At 46.6% G+C, this 17,303-nt stretch overlaps 1 protein-coding gene across 5 annotated transcripts in view; it reads left to right on the forward strand.

Annotated features, from left to right (window-relative positions):
* AREL1 (apoptosis resistant E3 ubiquitin protein ligase 1) overlaps nt 1-17,303 on the forward strand; it is an 89,737-nt gene that overhangs the window by 54,188 nt on the left and 18,246 nt on the right. Inside the window, exons 21-24 of one of the 5 annotated variants that reach the window (XR_010122053.1) lie at nt 255-303; nt 3,993-4,104; nt 8,065-8,124; nt 11,548-11,663. The gene's annotated coding sequence lies outside the window, so the exon portion shown is untranslated. Of the gene's footprint in view, nt 1-254; nt 304-3,992; nt 4,105-4,218; nt 5,422-8,064; nt 9,094-11,547; nt 11,664-17,303 lie in introns of those variants that run through there. The other 4 variants (XR_010122051.1, XR_010122050.1, XR_010122052.1 and 1 more) reach the window with 4 other exon arrangements.

The following is a 17,303-nucleotide window of genomic DNA, read 5'->3' on the forward strand; positions in this document are numbered from 1 at the left end:
AAAGATTTGGAAATGATTTTGCATTTCCCCAGTAATTCCTCCTGAAGTGGTCGGCTCGGGGTAGAGTGTACACCTGGAGTCCTGGCCTGTCCCACTCTTGCCCTTTCACCCTTCCCTGATTGCTGTCCATGGTGCAAGGCAGGGCCACTGTCTCAGCCATGGGGAGACGAGGACAAGTGTTTATGCTCAGCTTCTGAAGAAGGAACCGGTTAATCAGTCTTTAAACATTAATTCATTGTTGTTTTACTACCTAGAAATTCAATATAGAAAATTTGGAAATAAGAAAAAGAACAAGGGAAATAGGTAAGTTGCTATCCAGAGGTAATCACCGTAAACACTTTGATAAATAGCCTTTTGATTTTCATATTTAAGCACACATTTGTCTCCCAACATCTCCCTCACCCACAAGGGGTTTGGGAGTGGCAAGCAAAAATACTGTTCCTAAGAAGTTTGTTGGTGGCAGTCTTACTGATTCTTTTCAGCTTATAAAGGTAATCTTGGAAGAGAAACAAAAAAACAGACCTCTGATCTGGGCCTAGAAGGAGAAGTATTAAGGACCCGGACTTTCTTGGGAAAGTAATTATAATGTCTTGTATATTGGTTCCCAATCTGGAAAATGTTAAAAAAAATTCCCTTTTGAATTTAAAAACAAGACAAAAGAGATTCTTGCCCCCACCCCAAACAGTGCATTCTCCTCATACCTCATCAAGCTCCTGAGTGATATGAGATATCTTAAAGGGCCAGGCACAGTGACTCATACGTATAATCCCAGCACTTTGGAACACTGCAAGGCAGGAGGGTCACTTGAGCCCAGGAGTTCAAGGCTGCAGTGAGCTATGCCTGTGCCACTGTGCTCTAGCCTGGGTGACAGAGCGAGACACTGTCTCTCTTTCTCTTAAAAGGTGGGGTTTTGGCTGTTTCCCAGGCTGGTCTTGAACTCCTGGGCTCAAATGATCCACCCACCTCTAAAGTGCTGGGATTAGCGTGAGCCACCGTGCCTGGCTAAGACACTGTCCTTAAAAAAAAAGGTCTTAAAAGTCTATCCTTCTAACTGTACATTTTAAGGTTATTTATAGTCCTGAATCTTATACACTTGCTGTTGTGGCTTTGAATAGGTCACTATGAACATTGATCCAGTGAGTGATTTTAGCCCATCAAGTCTTTCTTATGACTCCATAAATACTAGCTTCAGCTTCTTGTACATTATTGCCTCTGAGCCATTGTAGATAGAGCTGTGAAACCTCTCTCCAGCCCCACTTTTCGCTGTCAGGACCACAGCGAGGTTCTCCAGCAAGTGGCTTGAACCCTAAGGGCTCCTTCCCTCTACTCTGGCTTCACATAGACCTTCAAGCATAATAAACCAGTTCCAGATAATGTGGAATAGTAAAAGTATTACAGGATACTAAAATTCCTTTTTTCTTTTATTTTGAGACGCAGTATTTATAAAAAAGTTATTAACGTGTAACTTATGAGTCATTATAGGGAATGCACAAATAGACACCATCCAGGTCAGGAAATAAAACATTGCAGCACTGCAGAGCACACTCTCATCCCATCCCACTAAAGGTAACTACTGTCCTGACTTACGATCATTATTTCACCAGGCCCGTTTTCAAACAGCCTGTCCTCACATTAATAGTGGGGAGGGGCGGCCGGGTGCGGTGGCTCACGCCTGTAATCCCAGCACTTTGGGAGGCCGAGGCGGGCGGATGACGAGGTCAGGAGATCAAGACCATCCTGGCTAACACAGTGAAACCTTGTCTCTACTAAAAATACAAAAAATTAAATGGGCGTGGTGGCAGGCGTCTGTAGTCCCAGCTACTCGGGAGGCTGAGGCAAGAGAACGGTGTGAACCCAGGAGGTGGAGCTTTCAGTGAGCCAGATTGTGCCACTGCACTCTAGCTTGGACGACAGAGTGAGACTCTGTCTCAAAAAAAAAAAAAAAGTGGGGAGGGGCAGAAAGAGCCCACGTGTGTCATGATAAGAAGCTAACCAAGGTCAGTTTCTCAATAGTAATTTCTAGACCTCATAATTGGTTTGGAAAGTCTTCCAAGACCATCATTGCCCTGTGAGAATCTAGTCTGGATTCCTGATGCTGAATCTGATTAATAATTCTAAGACTATAAAATCTCTTATTTCTGTAAAGATTTTTCCTCCAGATACTCCAAATCGGATCTCCTTTGTTTTTATACCCTAAGCAGGTTTTGTAGGCTGGTCAGCAGGAAATTCTTGAGTATCATATATGTGTAGTAGTATTAAAAATGACTCAGCACTAAAATGTCTCAAAAATTGTGGAATAGGCTAGTATTTCTGACTCAGAATACTGAGTCTGCACACCACCTAACAGAAAGCTATCCTAAAGTTATTGGTGAGCTTAGTTTTTTTTGTTTTTGTTTTTTAGCTTTTATTTGGAGTACAAGAGGATGGATTTAGAGATCTGCAGGTCATGTTGACCTTGGTTTGTATCCAATAGAGTGGTGCTGCCTAGAGTTCAGATATACCTTGTTATAAATATCCCTTTTTTCCCCTCCCGGATTCAGTTTGCTTTAATTTTGCTTATATAAGGACATTTTGTGATAGCCACAGCAGGGACCTGGTTCTCTGGAATGAATTCAGGTGTGGTCTCTACAAGATGGGCAGTTAATTCCTGGAAGGAGATGTGGAGAACACAGTCTCTTTCCAGAAGTCAAGGAATGATACCTGTGGGTTTTTCAATATGGTATCAGAGGTAGCTTCAGCAAAGTTGTTCAGGCTGTCGATATAGCCCTGACTTGTCAATACTAGCCAGCAGCAGCTTCTTAAACATGGGATAGTGACAATGTTGGTACCTCTAGGGATAGGGATCAGACACACCAGCACAGAATCATAGCATCCAGTCACCTTGCAAGAACAGAGTGGGACTCCTCATCTAGTTGCCCTTATAGCCTCCCTTCAGGGAGATGATGGATAGTTTATCCAGATAAGGCCTGTGTTGCTATTTCCCTGGAATACCCAATAATAAGCAGGCCACCATGGCTTTTGTAGTCTGTGATGGCTGTGAATGCCTGAGACCAGGTTCATCTGGCAAACCAGGCAAATTTCCAAGTGAGGTTTTAGGAGTTCATCTTTTAGGTATGACTCTAGGAAGAAGTCAGTCTTAGAGGTAGGAGAGGAGGCTTATTTATAAACCTCATTATGTCCTCTACCAGGTGGTCTATCCTGTTGACAGGAATTTACTTGTATCCTATGTTTCTGACTCTAGGGGCCCTGGGCCTCCAGCACTCCTTGCAGGATAGGCATCTTGTGTCACTGGGTGTTTTCTCAAAGAAGGTACCCTTGGACACGTTTGCATCAAGTGTGCAAAATGGGACCCTCAAAGGATAGAAAACCATGAATTGATGGGCTTGAATGTTTTTTTTTTTTTGAGACAGAGTCTCACTTGGTCACCCAGGCTCGAGTGCAGGGGCATGATCTCAGCTCACTGCAACCTTCACCTCCCAGGTTCAAGTTATTCTCCTTCCTCAGCCTCCCGAGTAACAGGTGTGTGCCACCATGTCTGGCTAATTTTTGTGTTTTTAGTAGGGATGGGGTTTCACCATGTTGGCCAGGCTGGTCTTGAACTCCTGACCTCAGGTATTCTGCCTGCCTCGGCATCCCAAAGTGCTGGGATTACAAGCATGAGCCTCCGGGCCCAGGCAAATGTTCATATTTTTATTTTTAACTCCCGTGGTTCAACTTTGGGCAAGACAACCTTCTTTCAGTATCAGTTTCCTGACCTGCAAAATGATGCTATTAACCAACTAAGAAAATTGACTAATAACTTGGAGCTCTTGGGAAAAAAGTTTTCCTATATATAGTATGTGTGTTACCATACTGACTGTGACTTAGGGCCCTGGTAATTTCTGTAGCAGGAAGCTATATGGGTCTGGGGGCAGTTGAGAGTGCTAGAGTAGATGACTGGTGTGGAAATTCCCAGGTGGTGGTGACTCTGTTTTTCACCTTGCCATGTCCAGGCGGGCCAGAGAGAATGAGTACTCAAGACACCTAGCCCAAACATTCATGAAGAAGACCCCAAGTCAGAAGAGACTTCTTCCTCCTTTGCATGATCCTGTAAGGACGGAAAAGGTATTTGAGGGAGCTATATCTCAAGCTTATGTCATGTGGTAGGAACCTTGACTTCCTTTAATTCACCTGATTACTGAATCATGATAATAGCTACCTTTTTTTTTTTTTTTTTAGCTCTTCCCATATGCTAGGAGCTTTAGTATTTATTGTCTCATTCACAGCAACCCTGCAAGGTATGTCTTGTTTTCTCCATTTTGCACAAGACACAGTTGAGGCACACAGAGGATAAGTAACTGCCAAGGTTCCTTAGCTGGCAAGTGGTAGAGCTGTATTTGAACATGGGTCTGTTTCGTGTTGAAGCCCAAACTCCACATTTCTGGTTTGTCTCTAGCAGATTAGTTTAGACTAAGAAACAGCCCAGGCACTGGGCCACTATGCTCGCTGACTCTGCCTTGTTCACTTGGTGATGCTGTGTGTGACAGATTAACGCTTTATACCTTGGCTCACTTGGGGATTTGGGATTTATGGGAAAAGGCCCTACTCATGCAGGGTAGAGAGATTTTAAGAGATACAGCTATTAGTAATGGCTTTAGAATCTTTTGCATGTAGAAAGTTCCTTAGACTACCAACTAATGAGCAAAGTGACTTCCAAGTTTAAGTAAATTCTATATAAAGAATACAAGACACCCTTGAGGATATAACTGAGGAAAAAGGCCCTGAAATTTTAATATCCTTGCTTTGGTGGAAAATCAATAGGTATCAAATGAAAGAATGAGGTCAGATAGGTACACAATACCCTGATATTTATCTCTGGTAATTAAGTCTGCAGAAAAAGACTTATCTGAATAAATCTTTTGTCTCTAAACTCTGCTTATATGAAATAGCACCATTTGGCAAAGGCCAAATTCCTGGTGGATATCTCACTGAGGAAGCAAACATTTTCAAGAATGCCAGAGTTAAGGGAGACTACACACACCCTAAACAAGACTGTGAAGATACTATGAAACTGTTCTGTTGAAACCATAAGCATAGTATCTTCTCCAGGGTGAGGGGTTTCTGTACCTCTCTTGAGTGAAGTCGCTCTTTCTGCAACCCCCCACTTCACCTGCATTATGGATTTGCACATAAAGGAATTTTTCTGAATCTTCCCGTCTTCTACAGACCAACAATGTTTCCTCTCTCCTCAGAACTCCCACTTGAAGCAGTTGCCAAGACATTCCTCTGTTTGCCCATTAGCAGAGTCAGGGATATCAGAGTATTTGCAAGCCAGCTAGAGAGCCTTTGATGGCTTTTATGTTATGTTGAAAACAAAATGTTGTGTTATTGTGCAAGAGGAAGATTATGTGTGTGTCATCATTTTGTGCTTGGTCTCCTACATCCAATCCTGCTCTAAGTTGTCATTTCATTTCCTAACCTCCTCCTCTCGCAGTCGGGTATTTCTGTTCCATCCCTGGGTTTGTAGCCTCTCTTTTTTTTTTTCTTGAGTTCTGTGCAGCTCCGCATTTCAGCAGACGTTTCCTATGTATCAAGCACTGTGCGGGGAGCTAGGGACACACAAGATAGAATGTGATCCTGGCCTCTGAGCAGCTTACAATCTTGGGAGACAGATACAAACAATCTGTTTTCCTTAGAGTTTCCTTCTCCTGAAGCTTGGGCACCCAAACCCATCACCACTGTCCCCCCCTTCAATAGTTTCTCCTGTTTACTTGGTGGGGAGCATTTCTTTATGTATTTGAAGACTTTCTATATTATAGAGTTGCTGTTGCTACAAGTGAAATTAGTCTAGCTTCCTACAGAAAGAGAGGGAAGTTACTCTTCCTGTTGATTTTCAGAGGAGGAAGAACCCTTGTAAAGAGATTCCAAACCAAGAGACCCAAGGAGCAAGCCCATTATTGTGCCATAAATAGGCCATCACCTGGGCAGGTCCTGGGACAGGCTGGGAAAGGGGACTCAGTGATCTTAGGGCCCACTCTCCCTTTAATCTGCTCTCCCAGACAAAGCAGACCGGAAGTGTTGACTTTGGCAATGGGGGACTGGCCAATAGCCTGCAGCTCAGTGAATGAAATTAGAATCTTGAGTGGATGGGGAGAGGGAGGTATCTGCCACACTAATAGCAATCAAAGGGTTTGTGCTATGGTTATAATCAGTGTGGCAGAGGAAAGTCAAAGGAATACCATTTCCAATAAACTCAGAGGTGTGAAAAGGCAAATCAATTTTATGAACACCCATGAAGTTGGTTGGTTGTGACCACTATGGGTGGAAACACTGAGCTTCAGTGGAATTTCCCTTAATATTAAACCAGGAAACTAGAGTCCCTGGTTATCTCTCTGTCGTATACAGCAGCTGACATCTATTCCTCCCTGGGGATTGGGCAGATCTTAAAGTTGATCTCCTAAGCTTCTGACTGGGATCACAGCTGGATAGGGGTTGGGTCAGGCCATTGCCTTTAGAAAACCAGTTCTTTAGGCTCTTTCCTATGGGATTTCTCTGAAACCTTGTTCATGATGATGCCAACTTGTGTCTCTGTGAAAAATCAAAACAATGGAATTAAACTTGGGTGTTCTATAGATCTAGCATTTTGTGTCACAGTCAGGGTAGACAAATGAGCTATTGGGTCGTGGCGGGCTTGTGTGCAGCTCTGGACATGTTCCAAAGTGGGTGCAGTCGACAGCCACCCATCTGCATACTCCACAGTGGTCTAGTTTAACAATTCTGACCCATTATCCCTCTAACCCTTGAAAACTCTGTGGTCTTGGCATCCAAGCCATGTCTTCCAGTAGACTCTCACACCCAGAATCAACAAAACCTCTTTTGTCAGACCATATCTTGAGTTTAGGCTTCAAAAAAATGGCATTGTGGGTTAGCTTTGTGGAGTGGGGTGAGTAAAACTCCAGTCCTGACTTTTAGGGGTATGGCTGGTCTTGGGGGCTTGGCAAGGTGGGAAGAAGGGGCCAAGATAGTGGTTGGCACGAGGATATGGAGAACTTTGGAAGCAGAGCCAGATACTCTGAGGATTGAGGCCCAGGAAAGTTTGGCACGAGTAACAGCTGGGTATTTAACCAGGAACAGTCACTCTATTTTTCTGAGCCTTGGCAGTAGGTCAGAGCAACAAGCAGCTCTAGCAGGGTCTACATCCTTCCTATTGTCTCCACCCTAACCTCACTCATCGTCCCAAACATCTGCTTCCACTTCGGGCCCTTGCCTTCTTGTCTGATTCCTGTACAAACTGCGGATGGCACGGGTGAGGGGCAGGTCTGCAGGTGTGGACTGGGGAAGAAGAGGAAGGCTCTGGAAGAAGCTGCTTACAGGTTTGGTTTCAGGTCCTGATGAAGGAGTAAGGATTTGATCTATTAAAAAATTTTATATTTGTGTGTGTGTGTGTGTGTGTGTGTGCGTACAAAATGTAAACAGTAAGTTGTTTCACTTCCTGGGTAAAAGTAACAATCTGAGGGAGGGAATTGGGACCAGCTGGAGAAGTCTCTGAGCCATCACATGGCCTCCCTTTCAAAGGCAGCACAGAGTCACTCCAGAGGGAGCAAGCTGAAGTGATTAGTGCCCACAAGGAGCAGCCGGAGGTGCTAATGAGGTATTAACACCGCTTCTCCAGCTAGCAGCTGTGGATACTCTGAACAGACCAGTGAGTCACAGCAGCAAAAGCAGCCTGGAACTGGAGGCGGCCAGGAGAGGAGCAGCAAGCTGGTGCCCACAGTTAGCCACGGCACCCTCAGCAGGCCCACTAGGATGAATTGAGAAGCTTCTCCAGTGTTTGCCCTAAAATCTCAATCCATTTTAAGTGACAGAAAGTGACAGAAAACACCCCAGAGGAAAATACTGGGGCCTAAGGGAGTAATCTCAGAACTCTTGTAATAATAATAATAATAATAATAATAATGATAATAGCAGCCAACATCTAATACATGCTTACTCTGTGCCAGGCCCTATTCTAAGCACTTTGTGTTAATTCATTTAATATTCACATCATTCTATAAGCTGAAGACAATCATTATTCCCATTTTACAGATGAGGAAACTGAAGCACAGAGAAGTAAGTCGCCCAGGATTACATGTCCAGTGGAACAATGTAAGTGTCAAATTGGCTCTGACACGTTTTCTCACACAAGCTCAAAGGAGGTGGAGTTAGGGGCAGGACAGACAAGTCTGGAGAACACTGGTAAGAGAGTTGCTAGTGTTCTGTTCATCCTCCAACCTAGGGAGACATTGTGTAGGTCTGTGACTTCTGGGACCCCAGGGAGCCAGTCTGGCCGGCACTTCTTTGTCCAGTGTCCACCACTGCCTGGTGCCTCCTGAGGTTTCTGTTTCCCAATCAGGGTACAGGGTCCATTTTCCACCTCCCTCTCCAGGGCAGGAGGCACCTTCCATCGCTCAATCCAAATAAGCTGGGGGAGACGCCTCAGGGAGTTGGCCAGGCTCCAGGCCCCTGATGGGAAGTGGAAGAAGACACTTACTAAAGGGCAAGATCTGGCCAAGACCTGTGGGCTACCAGGAGCCCCATTAAACTTCAAAGCTGAGCACTGAGGCCGAGCCCATCACTTGACTGGTAACTCAGGAGCTGTTTGGACAGACCAGCTCACCGTGGCGAGCCTCTGTCTTGCAGAGAAGCAACCATGTGGATAGTGACAGGCCACAGGCCTCTTCCAGCTATTGCTTCCAGGGCTGAGCCAGAGGCCACTTTCCGTGGGCACAGCCCATTTTTACTAAGATGAAAGGTTCTAGGAGGCTTACCTGACCGGGCCAGAGGCCCAAGGACAGCGGCTGTGAAGCACCACCAGCTCTCAGTGAACGTGGTCTGAACCATCTCAGCTCGTGCCTGCCTTTGTTCCTTTACTTGTTCTGTGCACTCTGCAAGGAATGAGGCCCATCCTGTCCTTCCTCCCTGCTACCTCCCCATCCTTCAAACCTGGCTCGTGCCAGAGGATGTGAGGATTAAATAAGAGAACTCATGAAAAGTGCCAGTACTGTGTCTGACACATACTAAGTGTAAAAAAAAAAAAAAATCAGTAGTTAGCAATAGTAAACCACTATCCACAGTTGTCTTTGGTTATGTTGTGGATTTGAATTTGGAAGATCTGGGTTCAAATTTCTCACTTGCCATTGCCTAGGTGTATACTCTGCGTAAATTGCTTAGTCGCTCTTAACTTTAACTGGGAAATAGTGGTTCTAACAACGTACAAGTGTACCCAACAGGTTCTAACAACGTACAAGTGTACCCGACAGAGGGCAAAAGCTCAAATGAGACAATGGATGTGAATAGTGTTTTGTAATGTTTTGTAAATCACAAAACATCCTCTCAATTCCAACACTGCCTCTCCCACGTCCACTGGTACTGACCTTGGCCTGACCTGGGTATAGCTAAATTCCTTTGCTCTTCCATTCAGCAAAGACAAACCAAGAATTTTTTCAGAAGAAACTTTGGTTTAAAAATTAAAGGACTAAACTAAAGGAAAATGCAAAAGAAGAGGAGCGATTGGGCTTTTGGAATACTGATGTCTCCTGCTATTAAGTACAACCTCAGGGGCCAAACTCACTGTCAGTTATGGCCGTAGTTACCATTTGCTGTCCCTCCTCAGTCTTGCCAGGGTCTTCCTGACATGGATTCAGGGTTGAGGGGCACTGAGGAAATGAAGAGGCCAGAACAATTCTGAGCCACCCTGCTCCCTTACACACACACCCGGGATGTGGCTAAAACTTACAGACCTTAAAATATTATGTGCCCAAGCCTCACAGCAAGTCCAGCTACCAGAGGCCAGTTTCCTGAGAAGCTAATGAGGCTTACACTGAGGGCCCCTCACCTACAGGAGTTCCTTCCAAGGTCATATATTTTTTTCAAAGTCATAGTATTTGCTATGGTAAAAAAAAAAAAACAAAAAAAACTATAGCTAGGTGCGGTGGTATGCACCTGTAGTCTCAGCACTTGAGAGGCTGAGGCAGGTGGATCAATTGAGCCCAGGAGTTTGAGGCAGTAGTGCACTGTGATCACATCTGTGAATAGCCACCACACTCCAGCCTGGGCAACATAGCAAGACCCCGTCTCATCCCAAAAAAATTTAACTGTAGTCAATCTCCACCCTGATTTCTTCCCTGTCACACCTCCCTTCATGTCAGGCTGTGGTGAGGTGGCTGTGGCATTTGGGAGTATGACTAAAGGAATTTGAGTTGGGAATATACTCAGTTGGGCCTTCTGTAATATATTCATTTGGTTATGTTGGGAAAACACTCTGTTGGGTTGTATGTAATATGTCTATGTCATGTATGTTTATTGCTAGCTGTCCTGATTATCAATGGCTTGCAGAAATAATTCCATCATACACTGTGCTGATTCACCTGACCTGGTGGCAGGTGCAGGATCAGCAGCTGTCACATTAGGACCAGAAGTATGAAGACAGGAGAGGAAAAGCAAGAGTTGAAATGTGTGGAGCCAGGTGGGGTGTGGTGGCTCCCGCCTGTAATCCCAGCACTTTGGGAGGCTGAGGCGGGCAGATCACTTGAGCCCAGGAGTTCGAGACCAGCCTGGGCAACATGGTGAAACCCTGTATTTACAGAAAATACAAAAATTAGATGGGCATGGTGGCAGGTGCCTCTAATCCCAGCTACTCATGAGGCTGAGGTGGGAGGATCACCTGTCACCTGAGCTTGGGAGGTTGAGGTTGCAGTGAGCCGTGCTTGTGCCACTGCACTCCAGCCTTGGTGACAGAGACCCTGTATTAAAAAAAAAGTATGGAGCCAGAAGCTAGTCTGTGAAAAAGTCTCTCAGTCCTCAGATGCTCAAAGACTACTAAGGTCTTCTGTTGCCTAAAGCTTACATAATTTTGGGATACCTTTAAAAAAAAAAAGAATACAAAATTAGGTATGAAGGAAAATTTTATTTGAAATAAGCAAAAAAAATCACAACAAATCCTAAAACTTAAAAAGCTGGCAAATACCACAAACATCATAAAGTCTAGACAAATAATCCAGACCTGCATCTTGGATGTGCCCTGTTGGCTGCCTGTGTGTCTGCCTCACCAATCCACCATTTCATGGGAAGAGAGATGCTAAAGAATCAGCTTCAGGATGACTGGAGTTTCCAGGAATAGAGAAGAATAACAATAATGAAATATGAATTTTATGCCCTTTTTTTGGCCTCCCTGTGCAGGTTCCTGGAGGGAGGACACAGTCCCGAAGGCAGCAGCTCAGACAGTTTCCTGAGTTGAGAGCTCAGAACTACATGCCAATGGCCATCCAGGGTTCCCATGGTGCTGGCCTTTGCCATGTTCAAATACAAGGAGCACAGATTTCCTGAGTTAGAAGGCTATCTTGTTGTGACTAATTCCTTAGAAACTTGGGAGGACTTGCCTTGGCCCGAGGGCAGCTCTGCAGGAAGACAGGGTCACACAGCTTAGGAGACACCTCCTAATGTTTAGCATTTCCCAGTGTCTTAAGATGTTTTCCCCAAAAGCAGAGCTGGCAAACAAGGATTTGTGTGAAAGTGGTGATTTTTTCCCAGTTCTTCCCAGGAGTAGGAGAAGGGGACTGAAAAGAGGAGGCCAAGCAAGGATACAATGTCAAGCAAAAGGCTATGAAGGGTAAGTGGCTCAGTCTGCAGGAGCTCTGGAGATGGAGGAGATATTCCTACCTCCACACTCAGAGTCACTGGTCAGGGGCTGCCTGTGGGGTCTCAGGTACGAAACCTCCCCGGCACTGGCCTGCCCTCCATGCAGGTGGCCAGAGCAGGTTCCAACAGCCTGAGGGCAGCCCGCTGACAAACAGGCAGGTGTGGGCTGTTGGGAGTGAACCATGTGTCTGAAGTGATACGGGGATCGGAAGACATGGGGGCAGAGTGCTGACTGCGTCTGCTATCCTCCTGCCCTGTCTGCTCCTAACTGCTTTGGTTGTATGGTCCTCATTAGTGGCTTGTTATGACTAGGAGTTATCCTGTATTGATTATCTCATTGAATCCTCAAAGTAGCGCTGTTAGCACCCCCATTTTATGGGTGAAGAAACTGAAGCCCAGAGGCGGCTGCTGTGACCTGCCTGAGATCTCTCTCAGCTGCAAGCTGCTCTCTTCAGTCTTCCTGAAAGTTATTTCAGGTCTCAGCACCCTGTTTGTTTCTTGCATGAGCAGAGACTCCCTGTCTGGTTTGTTCACCATTCACACTCACTGCCTAACACAGCATCAGGCACGTATGAAAAAGATGCTCAATGCATAAGGGAACCTAGAACCAAGAGCTTAGCCTCCACACTAAATGCCAAGCCTCCTGGGATCATGCCTTACGGTATGGTGCCACAGTGATACCCCCTCAGTGCCGCCCAGTGCTGGGGACCACAAGGTGTGGTGGATCCTGGAATGAGTGCCTGCTGGGAAGGGAAAGCCCCTGAGCAGAGACTCGAGAGTGCCAGGGAGATGGGTCCCAGCTGCATTCCGACAGCAGCCTCCTTCACATCTGCAGAGGCATTTGTGAAATTGTCCTCTAAATGATTCCAGTCTCCTGGGAATGGCAACATTCTATTTTTGGATAGTTTTTGGTGTGTCCCTCAAGTCTCCCCTAAAAGTTGTATAGCATTCACAGCCTGTGTACAAGGTTAGAATTAATTTGTGAGATTGCTAGTGGCCTCTGGAATGTGCCACAAATGGTCCCAAAATCCTGCCTGAGAGCTCAGAGAGCTGTGGACAGACCCAAAAAGGAAAATAAGACAACTGGATATAGAGCCCGTATCAATTGGATAAAGTATTTAGACTGTATACAAGCCAAAGAAAAAGCACATTTGCCTTTGGAGGCTGTCTGGGGCCCTGCAGGGGTTGAAAGGGAAGGGCTGCTCCTAGCTCTCTGGAGAGCAGTGGAGGATACAAAACATGCTCCATCCTGTCCTGCCTAGCCTTCACGTGGGCCCGTATCCTTGGAGGTAATTGTGACCATGGTACCCAGCTGTGCTGCCTCTTCCTGGTGCTGGAGAGGGCTGAGTCCAGGCCAGGAAGGAGAGAAGGTCACACTGAATGAAACCTAAAGCTGAGTAGGGGCTGGGGCAGAGCTGCTCTTGCAGGCTTGGGAGCTCCAGGCTGGTTGCCACCTGCCCTCCCCAACTCAGACTAAATATCCAGCCCTGCGGGTAAGTGAGAAATTCTTGGCCTCATCCTGCCCAGACCTCTCTGGCTTGAAATCGCCTTCCTTCATGGAACTGGGGCTGCCGTCTGCCCTTGGACTGTTCTTCCTCTTCTTCACCCCAGGGGTTCAAGCTGATTGGCAGACTTATCGAAGCATGAAGGGTAGGGGCACTGGCCTTGGGCTGCAGCCAGGAAGAGGGAGGGAGGGAGAGGCATAGACCAAGGACAGACATGGAGTCAGAGAACGCCTGAGAGCAAGGGACAGTAAGACAGGCAGTGATATGAAGATAGAGGGAGAGGGAGGCAGGGAGAAGAGGCATATCCTCCAAGAATGCAAGAGAAGTGCTTCATTGCCTAGAGGGAGGGGAAGAAGGAGAAGGCGACAGCTGAGCAGACTGGGCATTTAGCTGGGGCTCCCACAGTGTCTGAGCTGTCTCGCCCATCTGCATTTTTCAGTGGAAGGCATGTATTCTCCCAGGTGGGACTTAGGTGCTGGAGCAGGGGCTTTCAACATCCCCACATCTGCTTCCCATCTGCATCCCCACTCATGGCGGATTTACATCCCAAGGCTTTCTTGCCAGAGCCACAATCCATTCAAAACAAACCGTGGTTTTTCATTTGTAGCTGCAAATCCATGGAGTCATCTTCAGCTCTCTTGGGTTGCCTGAGGCCCCACAGGGCTCCCGGCAGTGCCAGTGTGGAATCAGGATGGAGAGTCAATGGCAGAGGAAGGAGAAGGGAGTCTGGGGGGAAGAAAGAGGCCCTCTGGCTGTGGCCTCCAGAGAACTTGAGTCCTTGCTGAAGGGCTTTGGGAGGCACCCCAAGTCCACTGGGTCTCCCAGGCCCTTCCCCCGAGGCTGCACCTGGCGTGCTGTCGGCATGGCCAATTGGTCCTTCATGTATCTGAGAAGTGGGGTGCTGAGGCAGAGCCACAACCGGCCACATCATTGCAAGATGTGCAATGGCCTTGAAAATGGCATTTGTATGTTTTTTTTTATTTTTATGGTTTTTTTTAGACTGAGTCTCGCTCTGTCACCCAGGCTGGAGTGCAGTGGCATGATCTCGGCTCACTGCAACCTCTACCTCTTGGGTTCAAGCAATTCTGCCTTAGCCTGCCGAGTAACCGGGATTACAGGCACATGCCACCATACCCGGGTAATTTTTTATATTTTTGGTAGAGATGGGGTTCTACTATGTTGGCCAGGCTGGTCTTAAACTCCTGACCTCAAGTGATCCACCCCCCTTGACCTCCCAAAGTGCTGGGATTACAGGCATGAGCCACCGCACCCGGCCATGTGTTTTTAAAAAAAGTTTTAAAAAGCTAGTAAATGGGTTCGATAAAACAACCCAGGCCCAAACTCCAGTTTTTTATGTAAACACAAGGCTGAGAGACTTGACGACATCTGTCTCCCTCCTGCCATTCTGCCATGGTGACTCCCCCCATCTTCTCTTCCCCGGGCTCAGGACCTATCCCCTCCAGGGTTTTTTTTGACCCTTCTGCCACTCCATCCCAGGCCTTTTACTACCTCTCCTCATTAGTCTATTCATTTATTTATTCGTTCACTTACTATTTTCACCACCCATTCAATAATTCATTTATTCAACCACTCATTTATTCATTCAGTGTTTATTGAGCACTGTGCTAGGCTTACGGCAAATAAGAGGCAAATCTTCTAGTGAATGAAAGCTAGCTTGAGGGGAGAGAACAGCACGAGCAACGTCGTGAGTCAATGTATAATTAAGGGGCTTACACAGTACATTCCCTAGGATTTTGGAAAAGGGAAATGGAAATCTTCCCAAAGGAAGTGGGAGTTTGGTGTCTCCTCGTCTGCTCTGAGGATGTGGCTCTCTAACAGAACATAGAGGTGGGAGAACTCGAACATCCTTGAGTCTGCCCTGAAGCCACTCAGGCCTGGAGTTACAGGAAGACATGAGAGGCAGGAGATTAGGTAATAAAAAGGGGACCTTCCACAGTGTGAGCTTCGGTGGGACTCCTGAGGTTGGGGGTAGCATTCTGCTGGCCATCTGAAACCACGCATCAGCCCCTCAGGCCTCTGGAGAGGAGGAGGCCAGACCACGAGGCAAAACGAGAGCTAGGGATTCAGCCAGACTTGCCCAGGAAGGAGAGGCTTGGGCAGAAGACTATGGGAGGGAAGCCAGGTGAGCAGGAGGGAGAGGCTTCAGTTCTGTGGAGGATGGGGCAGGAATCTCCTTGAGAGGAAGTAAGGGGGTGGCCCGAGGTGGGCAGTGGGGTGGTGATGGTGTGTATGTTAGGGGAAGGCAGGAAACTGAGAAGTACTAGAGCAAGACCAGGGGCTCAGGACACAGGCACCGTGGGGGAATCAGGACAGGCTCCTGCTTCGTGCTCAGCTGTCAGCTTTCTGAGGGATTGAAGTAAGCTCAGAACTCTCTCAGTAACAAGTAGTAGAAGGGAATTGATTGTCTCGTGTAACTTCAGCCCATTCTTGATTCAGGGGCTTGTACAACCCATCAGGATTTTCCCCACCACTCCCGGCTCTGCCTTCAGGGGTGTTGGCTTTATTCTCAAGCCACAAGCTCTTAGCTCACTGGTTTTACCGTGAAAAGCCCCAGCTGCAAAATTCTCTCTAGTGCTGATTAGGTCATGTGTCCTTGCCTGAACCAATCACTGTGGCTAGGGCAATACAGTTATTTGATTGACCAACGCATGAATCACATGATACCAGGGTGTGGGTCTACAGAGGAAAATGGATACTTATGCCAAGAGGGGTGAATGGTTTTGCTAGATGACAAAAATGCAGCTGTTCCTATCCCCCTCTACTGTCTTAAAAAGTAATGTAGTCTGTGGCCGGGCACATTGGCTCACGCCTGTAATCCCAGCACTTTGGGAGGCCGAGGCGGGCAGATCACGAGGTCAGGAGATTGAGACCATCCTGGCTAACACGGTGAAACCCCGTCTCTACTAAAAATACAAAAAAAATCAGCTGGGCATGGTGGTGGGCACCTGTAGTCCCAGCTACTTGGGAGGCTGAGGCAGGAGAATGGTGTGAACCCAGGAGGCGGAGCTTGCAGTGAGCTGAGATGGCGCCACTGCACTCCAGCCTGGGCAACAGTGAAACTCCATCTCAAAAAAAAAAAAAAAAAAAAGTAGTGTAGTCTGTTATATGGTTAGATTATTTTTATTCCAGAAGAATGTATGCTCTGTGAGAGCAGTGATGTCACTTTTGTTCACTGCTGAGATCCCAGGACTCACAACAGTGTGTACTATAATGTAGATGCTCAATAAGCAATTGCTGAATGAATTTAGGATGAGCTAATTGCTGGAAATATCAGACTCCTAACTAATGGTTATTAAATGTTTACATGTACCACGGGCTGTTCTAAGCAATCTATATATGTAAACTCAGTAATTACACAAATCCATGGCCAGGACTGTCATTATCACCTGCACTTTACTGATGGGGAAACTGAGGCACAAAGTGGTTACACAGTAAGTAGCTATAAGGATTTAGACCAAGGCATCTGGCTCCAGCACACCCACTCTTAAGCACTATCTCATACTGCTTGGTAGATATGCCAAGTCCATGAGTCGGACTTTCAGGTCAAGCCAATTTTCCAGCCTACAGTTTCCACGGATACAGTTTCCTTTGTCTTTAGGTTAAAAGTTTCTCCAGCTTTCCTCGAGGCTCACAGAACAGTGGAGGTGAGTGATTCTGTTTTTTTTTGTTTGTTATTATTTTTTAAATACAGGGTCTTGCTCTGTCGCCCAGGCTGGAGTGCAATGGCATGATCTTGGCTCACTGCAACCTCCGCCTCCTGGGCTCAAGTGATTCTCCTGCCTCAGCCTCCTGAGTAGCTGGGACTACAGGTGCGTGCCACCACGCCCAGCTATTTATTTATTTTTAGTAGAGATGGGGTTTCACTATGTTGGCAAGGCTGGTCTCGAACTCCTGACCTCAGGTGATCCACCTGCCTCAGCCTCTCAAACTGCTGGGATTACAGGTGTGAGCCACCATTCCAGCTGGAGGTGAGTGATTCTATGGGGCATCTGACATGCATTCTTCCTACCAGCTGAGAACTGAATTAAATACAGCTTCTTAGTTGGGGAATCACAGGAAGGCTGAGTTTATACATACAGCCTACTTTTTCATTCTCCCATTCATTCATTCAAACTATATGGA

This window comes from Symphalangus syndactylus, chromosome 8, assembly GCF_028878055.3.
Source record: "Symphalangus syndactylus isolate Jambi chromosome 8, NHGRI_mSymSyn1-v2.1_pri, whole genome shotgun sequence".
Taxonomy (NCBI): Eukaryota; Metazoa; Chordata; class Mammalia; order Primates; family Hylobatidae; genus Symphalangus; species Symphalangus syndactylus.